The following is a 20,653-nucleotide window of genomic DNA, read 5'->3' on the forward strand; positions in this document are numbered from 1 at the left end:
GTAGTACAAAGGAGTGAGATGACTGGCTAAAGACGCACCACCAAGAAGCCCCAAGCCAGGGCCACAGCCCACCCCCAGACCTGCTCCATCCACTGCCGCACAAGTCTTCCTTTCTTCAATGTTGCGTGTCCAGTTTACCTTGAATTGGCCATATGATTTAGGATTAAGATATAATGATCAAATCGAGGATAAAACATAACATAGAGGAATTAAAAAGAGTGCAAAGCATATGATTTACTAAAACCACCAGTCTTACAGATTGAAAGATTCTCCAAATTTTTGAAAAATGTACATGTTAAGCTCTGATTAAAAGTCAAAGCTTAACCCAGATATATGGCCAGAGATACCAAGGAATGAATGACAAGCCATGTGTGTTCAAAGAGTAATATGTGACTATTTGAAGTTTTTGTTTAGCACTAGAGAAATAGAAAACTTTATGTATATAAAAGGGTAATTTAGTTGTCAGCGCTGTTTTTAAATATATATCTAATCTTTTTTTATATTCTTTTAAAGACGACCATCCTGACTTAAATGAACGAGGCCAGCAAGATGTGGAAGTTTATCTGCAGGCAGCAATATCTCCTGTTTGTGCAATAAATCTTATTTTAACTCTGAAGAACTGAAAAGTACATTCTGATTTTCGACGACCTAACCTATAGTTGTGTATTTTATAAAAGACAAACTATACTTTTATATATAAGGTTTTTTTTAATGTGGATTTTGTGTTTTCAAGATATATGGTGTTATTCCAGATGTCAGGCACTGTGTGTCGCACTTTACGTGATTTCATTTGACCTTGGCAACGTAGCGTGAGAGATACTGATCCAAAGAGGTAGTATTGCCCAAGGTCGCCAGGTTGATAAACAATAGAGCCAATATTTTAACCCCAATTTCTAATTTAAAGATCAATGTTCTTTCCACAATATCATGTTCTAAAGGAGGATGTCCTCAACTTTGCAAAACGTGCCTTTTGAGTTACAGGAATTAGCAATATCTGAAAAAGAACTATGATGATAGAATATGCTAAACGAGTCTTTACCTGTCATTATCTGTTATGCGGTAAAAAGTGATGAAAGCTTCCATCTCAAAAGGGTCTGGTAATAGTGGTTCCTAATGCAGAGAAAGATATGTGGGTTGAGAAACTAGTACCACTTGGGCTGTCATGCCCTCCAACCTCCTTCTAACACTCACACCCCTTTATTGTCACCTGCCAGAGAGCAGAGCCAGGGGGAGTGGAATGATTCAAGAAATGCCCAAGCCGTTTGTCAAAACAGCTGCTACCATGTTCTAAAATCTGGCCCTGAGTGGCAGGCAGAGTCCACGAGTAGTACTTGAACTATGGCAGAGCTTACCTCAAACAAGGCTCTTTGGCCTCCTGAAGAGCTACACGCAGGTACAAGATCCAGTCCTAGCTTGGTGTGCACACACACATTACTGAAGTTGGCCAAACAATACATACCCTAATGAAGACTTACCCATGGCTAAGCTGCTTCTGTTCTCCCATTGTGCCTGTGATTCCTGCTATGCTGAGAACAGAATGGCCTGTAACACAGTATTGTGGGTGAAATTTTGTAAACTACCCCTTGCTTCCCTTTGCGTTTGGCCTGACAATTCAATTAGATGCTGAGTCCTGCAAATTTCGTTGAGGAGGCTGGGAAATGCCCTAGAGGATGAGATTAGGTGGCTCCCTGTCAGGTTGAGCATTCCCTTTAATTACTGCAGCAAGATCTGCAATGGTAGGATTAGCGCCAGCCTCACTTGGAGCCCTGCAGTGAAGTGTGCCACATTCAGGCTCCGATTTCCTTGTTATTCTGTAGTGTAGGGCACTTGCAGATCCACGCCAGACCTACAGCCCAACATTCTTAAATTTTACCCTCCCCACAAATGCAGCAAATACAATGATTCTGTTTTTCATTCCCTAGAACTGCGTTTTCTATATTTATTACAGAAGAATTAGTTTTGAAGAAAGCGTTCAAATATTGTATCACATGAAATATCGTTATGGAATCAAGTTCATATACTTTTTTCACCACTTCAAAGCAAGCTGTCCTATCAAATGTCACCAAGCACAGGGACGAGCAGATGAACATCATTCGTGTGCCAGGCTAATTACAGCTGCCTGCCCTGGCATCAGCCACTGGACAGGGCCAGCTGCTGGTGCATCTCCAGCAATTTGCAGATAATAAATGTGATTTTGATGACATTGCTAAAGATCTGTCAATTTAGAGATTGGATTAGAGATTAGGAATTTGGAGGGCTTCTGTTGCTAGCATTTCTATACATAACCAGTTAGAGCATTGAGGTCTAGCCTGAAAACCTGTGTGGATAAGTTCACTTAATTGGTTATCTTATGTGTTCCATCCTTCTAACTTGCCCAACACTTTTGCATGGGCCTTTTAATTTTAATTGAAAGAATCCAAACTTAAATGAGACTTTGAAAAATCATTTAGCCTGTGTGTGTCTTGATTTCCTCAACTGACATCCAGAGAAGAGAAGATGATCTAGGTGGTCTAATGGGTCCCTTCCAACATACGTGCCCATAAGTGCTCATGCTGAAATCAAGCCTGTAACATACGTTCGTCAGGATGTTTGTCCCATTATATCAGCTTTTGCCCTCTCTTTTAGTTCTACTTTCCGTGTTTGAAATCACAGAAACCATATTCCTGTGATTTTTAAAAAAGCATTTTAAATGAAATTGCTTTTTTCTTGATAGTTGTCTTGATCATTTTTACTCCACTTCATTTTGGAATCACTAGCCTGACCAATTTAAACCCAAAAATTGGTAACATACCATTAGTAATAAATCAATAGGTGAACACAGTAGCCCAATTCATACCCTCTTTCCACTGCTTATTTCCAAGGTTTGGTCCTAGTTAATGATTAACAAAACTGGAGCATTTCTCATTTCACTTGTGCAGCACCTCTGCACTACTTCTCCTTGTGTTTTCATGATATTACACAATTTTCTATTCTGGAAACAGTAATTTCTATTCATATCTGTGGACAATCAATAGTGAAGAAGTGATTTTTTTGAGGAGGAAACTGCATTTATACCCATTCTAATTTTAATGGAAACTTTTTGCTAGAGTCTAGGGTTTGTTTGTTTAGTTTTTTTGGTAAACATATGACAGTTTTCTTAATATAGGGGCATGAAGAAATTTGCATCTGTTGTCCAAGGACTAACTTCTCTAAGTTTCTCTTAGGTAGTGTAGGATAAGACTTAATGTTTGAGTTCAATCTGCTCTTGGCGGCAGTGTAGCATTTTCCCAGTCATGTAAGTGTTCCTGGAAGCCCAGGGAGTTGCTGAGGAAGATGGGAGTGTGGAGGTGCCGACGGACACAGAGCAGTTGACTTCATAAAACATCAATTATACTGCAGATGATGGTAAAACCATACGCAGGACAAGGAAGTGCATCCACCAGGAAACTTAGGATACAGCTAATGTGAGGTGCACATAACATGAAAAGTGAAATTTATTGTACAGAACTTTGCATAGGCTCATTGAAGTTGTGTTTTCCCCATTACACAGGAAAAGTTTGTCCTCTAGAGGGCTGCTTGTAAGGATGACTGACATCTGGTGATAACATTTATTCATTTGGAAATTAATCTTAGAAGTGAGTTTCCATTGACTGGTGAGGAGAAAAATGAATTGGCCTAAGCCAGCATCCCGCTCCTTATCCTCAGGAGAGAGATCTCCTGGTTGGTCATGAGAGGCAGCTGCCTTGTACGAGTGCCAGGCCTGAGAGGTTTCACAATGTTCTTCCTGAGCACAGCAGCGGCCTTGGTGTGGGCCCTCCTGCTGTTGAGAGGATCTTTTGGGGACAGGCTGGCCTGTCACGCCAGGAGGTCCAGTCAGAGAGAGGTTTTCGAGGATCTAGGTTTTGGGCAGTCAATAGACCAGTGCTTGGAGAAACCTTACTTTGGAGACCAGTATCTAGGTCATGGTTTTCTAAGAGTCCATAATGAAAACAGGAAGGGGAATTTACTACAGAACATTCTAACAGTTTCTTTTGTAGTTTCATCTTTCACTTGTGCTGATACTCCAGGACTTTGTATCCATGCAGTCGTCTCAGGCCCATTTTGGAAACAGGGTAAAAAGAAGTCACTATCTCATACTCTAGGGATGTTAGTGGGCACCATAATTGCTGTGGGATTTCATTTCATACTCTGGACAGACCCTGCCCTTTGGCAGATGAAGCAGATATCTTTGAAATCTTAGAAAAGCCCAGACAAATTTAGCAAAAGCATTTTGGACCATTCAAAACCATAACTTGTAGTAATGCAATTCATCAACTCTAACTTTAGTTAAGCAAAAGAAACTGAGTTTCTGGGGACATCCAGACTTGGGAAATTCTCTGAAGACTTTGGAAGACTTGCAGAGGGAAGCTCCTCCTTCAGTCGTTTGTTGTTCACCTTTCTCAAATTAAGGCTCAAGGTCTCAGTAATTCTGAATGGCCCTATTCCTTTTCCGGTTGAAATGCCTTGCAAGTATGGATTAAAAGATGGTCATTTCCCTCAGGACACTAGCTTGATCTTCCTGTTCTTTTGTAACTCTCCTTGGTGCCCAGACTCTTAGCGCTGATGGGCGTGGTCTCTCCAGGCCATCCCTGTGCTCTTGAGCACTCACCACGGTTCATGGGTACACACACTTGGGAAATTAACTGGTGACATTGGAAATTAGAGTCATCTGCAGGTAAACAGGAAACCCAGGAGTGAATGCAGGTTGATCTTGGAGCTTCATTCATTCTTAATACTGGTAAGCGAAGAATTTCTGGAAGATTTGGTTCAATACATGTCACAGGGAAAGGAGAAAATGGTATTTTAAAACTAAAGTTTATATTTTATTTTATCTATGATTCAGTAAAAACTATTCAATAACCTTGTTAGAAATAATTTTGTGAGAACTGAGCGTATTAATTTTTGGTTCCTGGTGGCACTTACAGAGCCAACCACCACTTTTGAGAAAAGGATCTTAGTGAGTCCTCTGAGCCTCCCCTCCTTGTACTCTGTTCCCTGCCAGCTTCTGCAAGGTGCCTTCTGTTTCTCTGCCTGAAATCACTGACATTCCAGTTGCCTTGACAAATACAAGGCAGATGTCCTAACAAAGGAGCCCTTTATCCAACGAATCACCTCGGAGAACTCACTGGGGTCCCAGAGAGTGCATCAGGGTTCACAGCCTGCACCTAGCATTTCTGCTGGGCACCCCGAGTCAGCGTTTCAAGTGTTAAGTGCTTGAGGTGGAGAAACAAAGTGAGGTGGGTGAGCGTTAGATCTCCTAGGAGACAGCAGGCTGGCAACACAAGAAATCTTTCCCCACGTGCTAAACCCGGGTGCAAACTAGCACCAGCAGTCTTATCTCTGGCTTTTATTTCTCCTAATGAAAGAGAAAAACGATTTATCTTTTAAATAAAGCAGTGACACAGAGGTAGATTCCTTACGAAGTTAATGATGCTCACGCTTCTCTGGTACGGGCACCACCCAAGGCCCTGCCCTGGTTATGTATTCATAATCCAGTATCCCCTTCTCAAGCCCCCAACCCCACACTTATAAGTTTCAGGCCCCACAAAACATGGATCCACCCCTACAGGAGTCTTATCTTTGTCTTATCTGTTTGTTCGGTTTTTCCTCCACCATGCAAAATTCAAAAGGTCATATCACTTAACCTTTCTTTCTTTTTTCTTTTTAAAGATTGGCACCTGAGCCAACAACTGTTGCCAATCTTTTTTTTTTTTCTGTTTTATCTTCCTAAATCCCCCCAGTACTTAGTTGTATATCTTAGTTGCAGGGCCTTCCAGTTGTGGCATGTGGGACGCCACCCCACCATGGCCTGATGAGCAGTGCCATGTCCGAGCCCAGGATCTGAACCAGTGAAACCCTGGGCCGCTGTAGCGGAGCGCACGAACTCAACCACTTAGCCACGGAGCCAGCCCCTCACTTAACCTTTCTAAAACTCAATTTCCTTTTCTCTAAAGTGGGAGAAATACTGGGAATATTGTAAGGATGAAGCAAAGAGAGCTGCCCAGTAGCGTTAGTGGCTACTAGTACTAGTCTCTCCTCTCTTGCAGGCAGGCATGACACAGAGGGTCATTTCCCTGAAGCTGTGCTCGTGGGTGCTCTGTCTGGCCCTGTCCTCTGGGGGAGACAGCTCTGATTCCCATGGCTGCTCCATGCTCTGTGCTGTTGTAGTCGTTGGGGCTATCTTAGCCTCGTGCCTCAGTTTCCTGATTTGTGTAATGAGAGAATTAATACCTGATTCACAGGATCACATACAGAGACACACATAGACACAACATAGAGACACACACACACACACGCACACACACACACAGAAAGGTAAAGTAATATTCCCTAGTCAAGGAGGAGAAAGTGAAGCTCATTTCTCTGTACTTATTACTGAAGGGAAAATGGAGACTGAGTTTGAGGAGAGTGGAGCACAAAAGTGAATCCCAGCCCCCACCTATGCATTTTCTCTGAGAAATTTTCTCTCTCCCACTGATACACACACTCAAATATTTTTTAGTGTCTTTTTTTGAATTCTTAGTCTTATGTGGTCTGACAGCAAGAAACAATTATAGTTATGCTGTTTACCTCAAAGGGACTGAGGATAAATGTGATAAAAACATAGCAAAGTCTGAGAAACAGAACCTGCAAATGGGAAGAAAAGTCACAACGGCAATGACAGGAACACAGAGGACTAGGTTTATGGTAGGGCACTGTGGGAACAAAGTAATTACGTTATGTGCACCTCCATCATCCTAATTAAAATGCGTACACACACACAAAGACGAGCTTGTTTAAATCCGAGCCTGTATTAATATCTGGCAGATGGGAGTATGCAGGATCGGCTACCCAACGGAAGCCAAGTAGAATGCAGACAGAAGTCCAGCAACTGCTTCTACCAGAAATCACTCCTCCCTTCGCCAGCCCTTAGTTCATTGGTTGTCAGCTCTGGCTGCTCATTGGAATCATCTGAAGATGCCTCCCAGAAGATCTTCGTCATCTCAGATGATGAAGATCATCCCAGAATGATTAATTCAGACTCTTTGCAAATAATATTTTTTAAAAGCCCTCCAGTGCCTTAGCATGACTTGCTGAATATCTAGCCCAATTTATCAGTTGACAAGTTTTTTCCCTTTAATTTTATTGTTTGTAAACTCTCTACATTGTATCTTCTAGTTTTTACAACTCTTGGTTCTGTGTCATAGCAGTGCTGGCTCTGTCTATCAGAATTCAACTTGTGGCACCCTTCTAGAAAAGCGTAGGGGATTCCTCTCCCCAGGAAGTGTTGAAGGGTGTGTTTGTACATCAGTAAGTTTCTTCTTATTAACCGAGATTGTCTGATTATTGTGCAGCATTCTCTTTCTAAACAGTTCATAATTACATTTGGTTAAGAAAATGTGTCATGAGTTACCATCAGTGATGGCTCCTAAAGGATTTATTCGCTCACTCTCTCACTCATTTATTCAACAAGTATCTTATCAAGTGCCTGTTGAGTGTTTTCTGATTGTTGGGCACATCTGGGCATATAGCCATAAAGGAGGTAAAGCCCTACCTTCTCCTTTTCCCCCATTGGTACAGATCTATTAGGACAGATCCAGTCAGTGTTTAGTGTATTGAGTACACCTCTTGGTATCATGACAAGCCCTATTCTTAGTTTCCTTGCTTGTTGTTGACCTGAACCTTACCTTTTGGGCTCACTTCCTCCTATGTGAAATTTAAATACCAATAGAGGCTACTGGCTGGGTCCTTAACCTGTTCTGTAACAAATAACTTATGTTCCCCTAGTCTATGTCCCTCCAAATTTCTGTACTCTCACCCTCCCCTGCGTTATGCTTCCACACCTCTGACTCCTTCTAAAGGCAGCTTCTCTCCTAACCCTGTGTCCAGGGAACCTAGTTCCATATTAAATCTTGAACATCGAACATCTTCGCTGACCACTTCCTTGGGATCTTCTGAAGGGCTCCATAGTAGCTGTACCACAACTTATATTTCAGGTCCTGAGGTACACAGAGGGGTGGACGGCATTTTGTAGTTCTCACCTGCTCCCTCCAGATGATTAGATGCACACTTCCTCATCCTTGAGGCTCGTCACTCAGTGCTTATGAGGATGACATTCAGAATCCCAAAGATGTTTGACTCCACATCACTTTTTCTATCTACTCCCAGGGCCTTGGAGCTATTTACATCATAAATCTTAAAGCCTAATATCACAAACCCAAACCTTATACTCTGTTTAAAAAAAAACTTGCATAGCTATGATTGCACAAACACCTTGTACTATTTCATTCTTTCATAATGAAGCCTTGTCCCCTCATATAAGAATGACTCCCCTTTTCCCCTCCTGGTTAAATTCTCTTGTTCATTTAAATCATCATTCTCCCAATCATCACCTTTTCATATGTCTTGTAGTGCAACTGTCTGACATGGTTTTGGTGAGGACTGAAACCTATATGTAAGTAACTTCCCATGACAGTGGTTTTGAAATCTGCTGTCTACCTGAAGGTCCAGAATTCCTCTGAGTATTCTCAGGGCACTGGTTCCTTATCAATAGATACACAGCTTATTGGCTGTGTTAAAAGTGCTCCAGGTAGCTTCCTGAGTGCTGCCCTGTGGCATTGTGTTAGAGAGATTTGGACAAGGCTGATGAGACATGCTCAACCTTCCAAGCATCCTTATAATTACTGTCATTCCTCCTGCAGTTAGAAGCCCTTTTTCTTTCTGCTAATTTAGATAATATTCCCTTTGCAAATCCTTGATAAAATGAAGACTTTAAACTTACAGTTGAGATGATTTTCCAATTATATTGACCAAAGTACTTGGTAGCAACTGAGAATCCTGTAGCATATACCCATGTGTATTGAAATTTGTTGTAGGGTTAACCCTGGGGCACCTACAGCCTGAGTGCATATAATGGGGAGAAACTACCTTTGCAATCCGTTCTTCGTTTTTCTGCTCCTTTATAGAAATTATATCAAGCAATGGAATTAGATGATAGAGATCACCTGTTATTTAAAAACAACAGATTTCATTTATGGCTATTTTACTTCCAGGAAAATAGGAAGCATCATGATCTCAGAGACCAGGAAACCAAAATATTTTTTCCACTTGGACATCAATTGATTGATCAGGTCTTCCAGGCCAAGCTGCTCCTTATTAAACTTCCACTTTCACATTTCTAAGGTAGAAATGTATTAGTTTCCTGGAAAAATAAATCTCTCCTGTCTCTTCACTGGTGACAGAGTCTGTGCCATGTTATCATCTCCTAGCTCCAGGTTGCTGGTGAGTGGGTGTGTCCTTGCAGGAGGCAGGGCAGAGCATGGTCCTGGCGGCCTTTCTTGACTGCTCCCTACTGAAGTTACTGGAGGTTCTGCCTAGATTAGCTATTAGTAAAAGCTGCCTTACGCCATGCTTGTGGAAAAGAGTGAATGGAATGAGTGTAATGTTACCCCCAACTCCTCACCAACCCTCTAGATGCATTTTAATGGCCTCCTTTGACTAATCAGGAAATTGAGCAAGGGAAATTGACTTACCCAAGGTCATGTACCCTGCTGTTTCTGAAGCCTGGATCACTGGTTGTAAAACTTTCGTATGCAAAGAAACTCCTGAGGATGTTTGTCAAAATGCAATTTCTGTGCCCCTCCCCAGATCCACAGGATCAGAATCTCTAGAGTGGGGCCCAGGAACTGGTGTTTTTCACAAGCACCCCAGAGGAGTCTCATGACACTTTGATAACCACTTCCCTAAGGTGCTGCTGCCTGGAATGCAGAACTCCAGCCTCCTTGCTCTTTGCCTGATGGCCTGAATGCTCAGATCTAGAGAGGAAAGGAAGAGAACACAACCTGTGAGAATGGCCTCAGCCAGCAAAGCCTCCCCCTCAAACTTGTTCCCCAGTATTGTTTTAATAAAACAACAAAACAGAATAAAACTATAAACAACTCAACTATCCATCGCAATGAAAATGGGTAAGTGAATCACCCCACATTCACCTAGAGGGGACTTATTGTAAAGGTAATGAAACTTAAGCCCCTTCCCAGGCCCTTGGTCCTCCTAGCAGTATGCTGGCAGGGTCTTATATTTTAGGTAATTTGCATAAGGAAAAAACCCGTTTTGTCCAATTTTTGTGATTTCTCATTCCAATTATTCACTTTCACTTTGTACCTAATTTTGTACACTTAAGCTTCAGGGCCCACAAACCTCGTATGCCCCTTTGCAGTCACCCAGGGAGCACCGCACAGCAGTAAACAGACAGCAGTAGATTACAATGTGCCCAGTGAGTGATGTCCAAGATGGATTTTGTACTTTGCCTAACAATATCCATAGGACAATACTATTTATGAAAAAAGGAAGTAAGATATATTTGTGTGCATCTATGTGCCTTTAAAAATTACAATATTTTGCCCCATGCCCTTCTCTGCTCTTGATCTTTTCCCAAACTTTAAAAAAAATAGCATTAATTCTATTATTTTCCTAATTAGAAAAGTATAGTTTTTTTTCATAGGAAGTTTGGAAAATAATTAAAAATATAGTGAGAAAAAAATTCTCAAATCATGCCTCACAGCAGTAACTACTGCTAACATATGTAAAACTGGTGTTTCTTCCAATACAGACCTTGGAGTTGCCCTTGATGGTGTAGTTGCTGGAAAAAGTCTCCTTTAGGATCCGTTTGGTTGCAGACCATGAAGAGAGGGGAAAAATGAAGGTAGTGATAGCCTTATTAGAAATTGAAACCTCATTGATTTTTCAATACCTAAATAGCCTGTGTTTCTCTCAATAATTAACTTGTGGCCTGGCTGGGACCAGAGAGAGGGCAGCTCTCCTGCTCGCCTACCATGAGCATGCTGGCTTGACAACATGTTTCTAAAGACTTAAAACATGCAGTAGCTTCCAACAGCCAGGGACTGGTTAAGTATATAGTCATGCGTCACTTAACAACGGGGACATGTTCTGAGAAATGCATTGTTAGGTGATGTCACCGTTGTGCGAACATCATGAAGTGTACTTATACAAACCTAGTTGGTACAGCCTGCTACACACCTAGGCTCTATGGTGCTAATCTTGTGGAACCACTGTTATATATGTGGTTGGTTGTTGACTGAAACTTCATTATGTGGTGCATGACTATATAATGGTAACTCTATATGTTGAAATACTTCTCAGCCAGTAAAAAATATTTTGTAGATAAATATTTATTAGGATGAAAAATTTGGCAATATGTTAAATGAAAAAAGGTCAAGTGTCAAAAATTATGTGTAGTAAAAATATTTTTTTTTGTAAATAAATTTACCTATTAAGCATGAATGCGTAGAAAGAATTCTGAAAATATGAATACTATATGACTATCATTGGCTATTTTGTCTGTTTTTTTGTGTTTGCTTATCTATAATCCCAATTTTGCTTTGCGGAACGTGTTCCTCCAGCAATATAAAAATAAAATAATTAAATTATGTTACAGTAAAAAAGACAGCAAGAAGAGGCAGACCTGGCCCCCACGCTGTCATCCTTTTCTGATGGGAAGCTTCAGCTTTGTCACTTGTTAAAGAAGTTCAACAAAGTGGTGACAATATGTGGACAAGTAAACACAAAAGGTGTTCAAGTGTTACCTGTAAGCCAATTTAGAAAGTGGTTTGACTTTTGACTCCTGAAGTCTGACTTCCAGGCAGTGCCAGGTGCTACAGGAGCCTCTTACCCGCCTCCTGTCCCCAGGAGGAACTGATGACAGAGCCCACGAAGGTGCCTCTGACAGCACTCAGCCATTAGCAGGCTCTTAATAAGTGTCCATGTTTCCCCTCCTCTTTCACTCTTCTTTCTCATGGTCTCAAAGAAGAAATAAAAATCAATTTCTAAAATATTCTTGTGTTCTCTTCCTTACCTGTTCTTTTCACATGTGCCGATGTGTGGTTTTCCTTGTACTCACTTTGATTTATTCTCTGGAACCAAGTGGATCATGAGTCCATGCCCAGAATGCTATGGAGCCTGTGCTTGATCATCCCCCACATCTCATCAGTTACACAGACATTTCGGATGCTATAACAGATGCGCGTCCTGGGGCAGGGCAGCCCCATCTGACTGCTTCGGTTTTAGGCCATGGGATGGGTGATTTTTGTTAATACTGCATTCTTTTAAGAATTAAAAGCTACCATGTGGCTGTCAGAATTGGAAGTCAGTGTGATGGTACAAGCCATGAGAGTGAGGGCACTGTTCCTTTCTATAAAAAGGTGAAATAATTGCTTGAACTGGCTGAGCAGGAGACTTTCTCCCAGAGACACAGAAGGAACTCAGGCACTAGCTAGGAAAAGAGCACTTTGCTCTTTGTAGCTTTGATAGCTACACTCAGACACTGCAGAACCCCCTACTGCCAAAGCCACCTTCTCGAGGGGTGCCTGCTGTCACCAGAGGCGGCTTCCCTTTGAGAGCAGTCTCACGGGGCCGCAACTGCATGGACCAACCCCTCGTGTCGGGAAGTGGGAGGCCTCCTCCTGCTCACAGTTCTGGGCACCCTCTCCCAGGATCTGATTCATGTGAAGGCACAGTATGGATTTCACAATCGCTCCCAGTGTCTTCTGCCAACTTCTATGAACAGATGTGGAATTAAAACAAAAAAAGAAAAAGACAAAGGACATCCATTCTCAACTTAATATGGTAACTGGAACATTTTTGATAGAGGAGGATAGGCTGATGATGTTTAAAATCTCAGAGATAGAACCGATGCATTAAATGATCTGGTGTTTACAGATACTATAAAGTGGGCTGCATCTTATGGTTTCTATCTTTTCTTTTTTAATTTTTCTAGAAGACACTGGGTCTAGGAGCACTCCATGCAACCCAAAAGGCTGCCAGTTTTGTCAAAAAGAGGTCTGTTTTCATTGTGGGCTTGGTGGCCAATCTGAGTGGCAAACCAACATCTCCAAGGCCTCCCCAGGGCAGCCTGCTACTTCAGCGGAGCCTGTGAGCAAGTTCAGGAGCCAGCACACATCCCTCCTCTGACACCTGACCATGCTTGTTGAGAAAGGGAAGTGCTGGAAGATCACAAAGCCCTCCACCTAAGCTGCCCTGGGCCGCCTGACCTAGTTTTCTAATTTTATTATGTCAAGTGGGTTCACAAAGACAGTAGCTGCCTTGGGCACATCATGAGCTCACCGTCATAAGATTGCTCCAATCACAGCTGTGTCGTGCACACAGTGATCCTCTAGGACCCAACAGATGTTCTGTGTAAACAGTTGTATTAATTACATCTTGAAAACATCACCCTCGCCAGATCCTCCGGGTTTGGGTGAAGTCTGAGGTGGGCGGGAAGGCCCTCAAGAGAGAAATGTCTGCAGGAAATTCTCTCCCTCCTATAGCTGTCTGATTTCTAAATTGTTTTAGAGCCACCACAGCTGTTTACTGCAGAGTGACCCTGCTCACAGCTGTGGTTACTGGTGGCTTTGAAGGGGGATCTCAGCTTCTGCCCTCTTAGAGCATGATGCAGGGATCTCATTGTCATCTCCGCACGCACACGTCCTCGGGGTCCTGCACTCACTAGGATTCACAACAGGAAGCCGGCCACCTGAGCCCACTGCAGATGCTCTGCTCCTGTCTTGGAGTCAGTGTGAGCCTTGGAGAACACCCTGATCATTGTTAGCACCCAAGGGCTGGGGGGCCCTAAAGTCCATTTGAACACTTCCAAGGACAGGGAACTTACCACCGTCAGAGACAATCTATGTTCAGTGTTTTTTGACAGCTCTAATAATTTTTTTAAAAGTTGTTAACACAAGTATCTGTGTCCCTGCCTCACCTTTATTCTGGCCCTCTGACACCACGTTTTAGGATGTTTTTCTTCTTGCCAGCCCCCTAGTTTAAAGAGAGCTGATTTTCCTCTTTCCAAGGCTGAGCAGCCCCCTCTCTGCCACCAGCTGACAGCGCTCGTCACTTTGACATGTCTGCGTGGGCTGCCCAGAAAGAGACTCGGTGCTTCCTGAGCAGCCCAGAGTGGAAGGCAGCAGCCAAGGCCAGTAACTCTTACTACGCCTGCCCTCTCCCTCTGTTACACTCTACCCTGGTATAATCGGGGTTTGGGACCCAAGTAAAGCACTTGCCATTTGTCCCTTTTAAAATTAATACAGTTATCAACACTTCTTCATTCTAGCTTCTTGAGGTTACCTCAGATCCAATTCTGTCATCCAGCATACGCAGTTCTGCTTGACCTTGTTTCATCATGCTTTCTATGGCTTTATTTACCCAATCATAGTGAAAATGTTGAACAAGGCTGAGCTCTACATTATTAACTCCAGTACCCTCATCTGCTTAGAAATCAATCCACTTATCAACAGGCTTTGTTTACCCTACAGGGATCCATGAAATTCTATCAGCCACCACATCTTTCCTTTTACTTGGCAGTTGTATTAGCAGTGACTTGCCAAATACATTGTATTTATGTAGCTGGTTGGCTTCAGCTACTGCCTGATCCGTCAGCTTTGTAATGCTGCCCCCAAATGAAACAAGTTAACCACATATGACCTGCATTTGCTGCACTCCCTCTATGTACAAGTAACAAATTCTCTGTCTTTAGTCATGCATACATCCAATTTTCATAACTGTCTGTATTTTTTCCTGAGATGAGTATTCATCTTCGTCTTCTTTTCCTTTTTGAAAATTAGCACAGGTTTGCCTGTCAACAGCTTTCCGCAGCATGCTGTATGTTCTAGGATTCCCTAAGATTGAGCAGCAGTAGTTCAGCAGTTTTGGCTAGTGTTCTTCCCATCGCATTTCCTTTCCTTTATATATCTTAAATTAACATTTAAAATTTATTCAAGAAATTCCTTCGTACTCCTTGGTATTTACTCAAAGAAGTTGAAAACTTATGTCCACACAAAAACCTGCACGTGGATGTTTATAGCAGCTTTATTTATAATTGCCCAAACTTGCGAGACACTAAGATGTCCTTCAGTAGGGGAGTGAATAAAGAAACTATGGTCTATCCAGACAATGGAATATTATTCAGCACTAAAAAGAAATGAGTTATCAGGCCATGGAAGGACATGGAGGAAACTCAAATGCATATTACTAGTTGACAGAATCCAGTGTGAAAAGGCTGTGTACTGTATGATTCCATGTGATTCTAACTATATATGACATTCTGTAAAAGGTAGAACTACAGAGACAGTAAAAAGATCACTGGGGGTGAATAGGTGGAGCACAGGGGAATTCTAGGGCAGTGAAACTATTCTGTAGAGATACCATAATGATAGATACATGTCATTATCCATTTGTCCAAACCCATAGAATATTCAACACAAAGAGTGAACTGTCATGTAAACTGTGGACTTTGGGTGATAAGGATGTATTGATGTAGGTTCATCAACTGGTAGGTTCATCGAGTGGTGACAGATATACCACTCCAGTGGGGAATGTTGGTAATGAGAGAGGCTATGCCTGTGAAGGGGCAGGCGATATATGGGAAATTCCTGTACCTTCCCCTCAATTTTGCTGTGGCCCTTAAACTGCTCTTTAAAGAAAAAAAACCCTTAATAGTAATCAAAAGACTCCTGACAAAATTTTTGTAAGATGCACTATTTAGCTATTGGTTGATATACTTAGCTGGAATAAACTGTAAAATTACATTTTGTTTAATTTTGTTCATTGAGATGGTGAACTGCTTCAAGACATCTTAAACTTCTTGGAGGCTTCTTCTGTTCACAGGCGTTGAGTGCATTCCTGGACAGCCTAGTCCTACAAACACTTCTCACTAAAGAACTCTCAGCATCCAGTATCTCCACAGACTCAATGGCTAAATAACAACCTGAAAGAAACAGCTAAGACTTTGCTTCCTTTTGAAACTTTCTATAGGAGAGCCAGAGAGTTTCATCAGTTGATAATCATTGTCAGGTCTAGACAAGCCCTTAAATACATATATTCTCTAAGCGTTATCTGAATCATGTGCTTAATATATGGAAAGGGATTTTTTTAGAGGGGCTTGACTTTGTAAAAAACTAATTTACTAATGTTATGCCTTATTTAACTGGATGGGTTCATTGCAGAAGTACATAATTGTAATATGCCTTAAAATAGCTCCACTTTCCTACCACTCTTCAATGCATTTTTGTAAGGATACTCGTACAAAATTAATCCAAAATTCATGAAACTGTAGTGTCACATTAAGAGACTGAGTTGAAAGCTGCCATATTTCATTTGAAGCTCAACATAGGAATAAGGTTCGTATAGTCAGAGCTATGCAGATGGAGTGCTTTGGGAAGGAATGAGGTGCCAGTGATGGTGGTGTTCAAATCTGAGCAAGGAATATTATCAAGGGAACTTAGACACCAGACTACATTCTTCTAAACACAAGAGTCTATAGAATAATGTCTTGTAGAAGACCTCTAAATGTTGTGGAACCTGTCTCTTCAGTTAGCATGTGAATTGAACCTAAACTTGCTAAATGTGATTTAGGAATATTCATACAGATTTTGTCATCTCTGGTTGCACGAATAAAGGATGATGTATGGGAAGTTCACGTCTTTTAATTTATGAGAATTAATTTTTCTTGAGTGATATGGTTTCTAAATATTCACTACTTGCATTACATTATTTTTATTTTTCTGTGCCAGAGGGTAGAAGCACCTGTGCTCATGTTAAAAAACAGCAACGTTGATCTCTGAATAAATCAAAACTCCTTTTATAGGATATATAATACGCTATACATAGGTGCCTGTCTAAAAGCACCCATGGACATGCTGAGTACAAAAGAGCACTTGTTGCTGATAATAATAGGAGATGCTTATTGAATGCTTACACTCCTGTGGGCTTTAGTCTCATTAACAACCCTATGTGGCAAGAATCATCGTATGCAATTCAGCATGAGGAAACTGAAGCATAGAGGTTCTAAGCAAACTTCCTGAGGCCACATAGCTAACAAGTTGCCAAGCTGGACTGAAGCCCTAGTCCACTGGTTCCCAGCTGCCCTGCCACAGCTGCCGTAGATGAGTGATGTCTGCATAGATGGAGGTTTGAAGTCTCACTGGATGCTGAGACAGGCTGCGTTTAAATCCCCAGTTGCCTACAGGCTGTATGAGCTTGGCAAGATCATGTTCTTGGGCTTCATTTTTCTTATCTATAAATTAAGAAAAACCATGTCTATTTTAAGGATTCCAAGCATGTGCCTGGCACTCAGTACCCAGTTTCTCCTGGGTAGTCCACAATGTTAGCAGTGATTGATATTCTCAGTGGAGAGGTGCTCAGTGTGCTGTGTCCTGCAGCCGCCTTTGCCTGGCCTCGCTGGGCTTCATGATTAGCCACCTGCCGCACTTCAGCCAGGTTCCCACCCCTGTAGTGAGGCAGGCAAATTAATTATTTCATGCACAAGTCTAGATCTGAGTAATACAAAGTGACTTTTTAAACTTTTTAATTCAAAGACTTTTTTCCTAAACTCTGGAATTTTGTTGGATCCTATCAACATGTATCCTTAATGCAATGGTTATTGCTTTTTAAAATTTTTTTTTATTGAGGTAACATTGGTTTATAACATTATATAAATTTCAGGTGTACATCATTATATTTTGACTTCTGTATAGACTGCATCATGTTCACTACCAAAAGTCTAGTTGCCATCTGTCACCATACATATGTCCCCCATTATCCCTTTCACCACCCCGCCCCCGCCCCGGTAATCATCAATCTGTTCTTTATATCTATGTGTTTGTTTGTTGGTGGTGGTTTTTTATCATCTACACATAAGTGAAATCATACAGTATTTTTCTTTCTCTGTCAGTCTTATTTCGCTTAGTATTATGCCCTCAAGGTCCATCTATGTTGTTACAAATGGCAAGAGTTCATCTTTTTATGGCTGAGTAGTATTCCATTGTATATATGTACCACATCTTCTTTATCCATTCATCTGTCAGTGGGCACTTAGGTGGTTTTCAAGTCTTTGCTATTGTGAATAATGTGGCAGTGAACATAGGGGTGCATATATCTTTTTGAATCAGTGTTTTTGTGTTCTTGGGATGAATACTCAGAAATGGAATAGCTGGATCACATGCTATTTCTATTTTTAATTTTTTGAGGAATCTCCATACTATTTTCCATAGTGGCTGTAGCAGTTTGCATTCCCAACAGCAATGTATGAGGGGTCCCTTTTCTCCACATTCCTCTCCAATACTTGTTATTTCTTGTCTTTTTAATAATAGCCATTCTGATGAGTGTGCGGTGATATCTCATTGTAGTTTTGATTTGCCTTTCCCTAATAACTAGTGATGTTGAACATCTTTCCATGTGCTTGTTGGCCATCTGTGTATCTTCTTTGGAGAAAATGTCTGTTCATATCCTCTGCCCATTTTTTGTTTGGGTTGTTTGTTTTTTTGTTGTTGAGATGTATGAGTTCTTTATGTGGAAAATTTTGGAAATTAACCCCTTATTAGATATATGATTTGCAAATATCTTCTCCCAGTAGGTAGGTTGTCTTTTCATTTTGTTGATGGTTTCCTTCGCTGAGCAGAAGCTTTTTGGTTTGATGTAGTCCCACTTGTTTATTTTTTCTTTTGTTTCCCTTCCAGTAGCTTATTCCCCAAAACCTGAATTGTAAAATGTGCATTTTTAAGATCAATTTTTAAGAAGTGATACTTGGAGAGTTTGTTGAAAACCTAGGAGTCAAGGCATTACATATCAACCATGGAATTGTCTTCAACTCTCAGAAATCATATGTTCTTGAATTAGTTTTCAAAATAAACATTTTAAATATATAAGTAGATGCATATATGTATTTCCAACTTTGTGCCTTTCCAAGCAAAATTACAATACAAAGAAAGTCAATCTGTTTTGTCAGAAAAAAACACATATTAAGCATAATTTGACAGCATCTGGTTTACTAAAACTCAAACATTCTCATTGTTTACACAAAATGGTTCCTGTTGTTCAACAGATGTTTTTATTTCCTCTCCATTACCTCCTCTTCCTCCTCACTTTCTTTCTGGTACTAGGCGCATGTTTTTCTCCCGTTTCCACTGGCAAGCCATGTGTCAAGCAAATTACCCTAGAGGAATAGTATTCCCTCGATGAAGAAAAATGCCCGGTAGCTTCTGTTATTCAGTGATATAGAGCGCTTTTTTCCAGCTGTTTTGTTTTGTTTTCTATAGCACCTATGGAGTTAAGTGATATAAAAAACCTACTATTTCAAGTGTTCTTGTTTAATTAATTTCATGTGCACTATTGGTGGGATAACCCAAAACAAAAGAAACATGCAAGGAGTGGATGCTGCAGGGAGTGAGAAATGAGCACAGAGTTCCTGTCTTCTGGTCTCTTGTAATGTCCTAGCAATCCTGCTAGACAGAGCACGTGAGAGAGCTCAGGAGTGAATTCTGTTTGTCCAGAGTCTGTTTGCCCTCCGCCTTCCTGAGGCTGTGCATGTGAAGAAACAAGTATTTGTGTATGAAACTGGAGGATGATTTTTGCACGAGTGCCTATGCTTTATCTAGAGAGAGTTTGCCCACCCACTCTACATTTTTCCCCCTCTGGTATCTGACACACATTACTAAAAAGATAGGCCTACTTGTAAAATAAATGGTTTGCAAACTAAGAAAAATATTTAAAATCCATGTAAATGGTTATACTATGCATAAAAATGTCAATAAACAGGGAACACCTTGTAAACGACTCCACCACTGTGTAAGTGAAACATCTTTTTACTGGATCCCACTGGATCTCTTAGAAAGATCTATATTTCCTCTTCACTAATTATCCTTGAAAGATGAAACTGAAACAAAAGTTCTATTCTTTTTAAGTTGGCAGAATTTCTGAAAGGTGATCCTTAGCTGCACTGTGATTCATTCCAAATGCAGAATTCTCTGATCCTGACCTAGTCTGTTTTTCTTGTAGGAGCCTAGAAAAGCCATGGCTTTCTGTAGACTCTGCTGTGAAGTGTGGGTCTGGAGACCAGGGCAGAGACCAGCAGTTGTGGTTGACATGAGCTTCATGAGAGGCCGTACGTGGCTGCTCCCATCCCCACCCCTCAAAAATTAATACACGCTTACACAGTGCATTCCAAACCACTCCTGGAGCACCTCTTATGAGTTAATGGAAAGATGGCGGGTATCCAAGCAAAGGAGAGAGTAGTCCTCTGCTTTTCCCTAGCCAGTCCACTTCTGGAGTAATATTTTGTTTTTCTGTTATTCAAAGTACCATTATACTTATATATATTTTAAAAAAAAACTTCAAAAATATATGACAAAAAATAAAAATCTCCATAAATCTCCGTCACGCCTGAGAAATAACAAATTCACAGCTTTCCCCCAGTTTTTTGCCTACAATATAGCAATATGTGTGTATATGGATATAGATAACGAATTTTCAACAAGAATAGAATCATTCATAATTTAAAGCTCATAACTCACGTTCATAATCATGCTCTAAAAGTTCCTTTTTTCTTTTTAACTTCATACTACAACTCAAGCAGATTTCCATGTCCACACATCAAGGCTCACCTCCTTTTAATAGCCACCCTGAATTTCAGTGTATGAATGAGTCTTGATTCGTTTGTCCAATCCTTTATTGTTGAATATTTGAGTTGTTTCTATAAAAGGTTGTCATGAGCATCCTTGTTCATACATTTTTATACACTTAGGCAAGTCTCCATTGTGTAATTCCTGGAAGTAAAATCTCTGGTCAGAGGTTTGTGAGAGTTTTA

General features: G+C 41.0%; 1 protein-coding gene across 2 annotated transcripts in view; it reads left to right on the top strand.

The window, feature by feature from the left end:
• Window positions 1-20,653, top strand: part of EGFR (epidermal growth factor receptor) — a 199,861-nt gene that overhangs the window by 68,906 nt on the left and 110,302 nt on the right. The window lies entirely within an intron of this gene.

The sequence above is a fragment of the Equus przewalskii genome, chromosome 4 (genome assembly GCF_037783145.1).
Source record: "Equus przewalskii isolate Varuska chromosome 4, EquPr2, whole genome shotgun sequence".
NCBI lineage: Eukaryota > Metazoa > Chordata > Mammalia > Perissodactyla > Equidae > Equus > Equus przewalskii.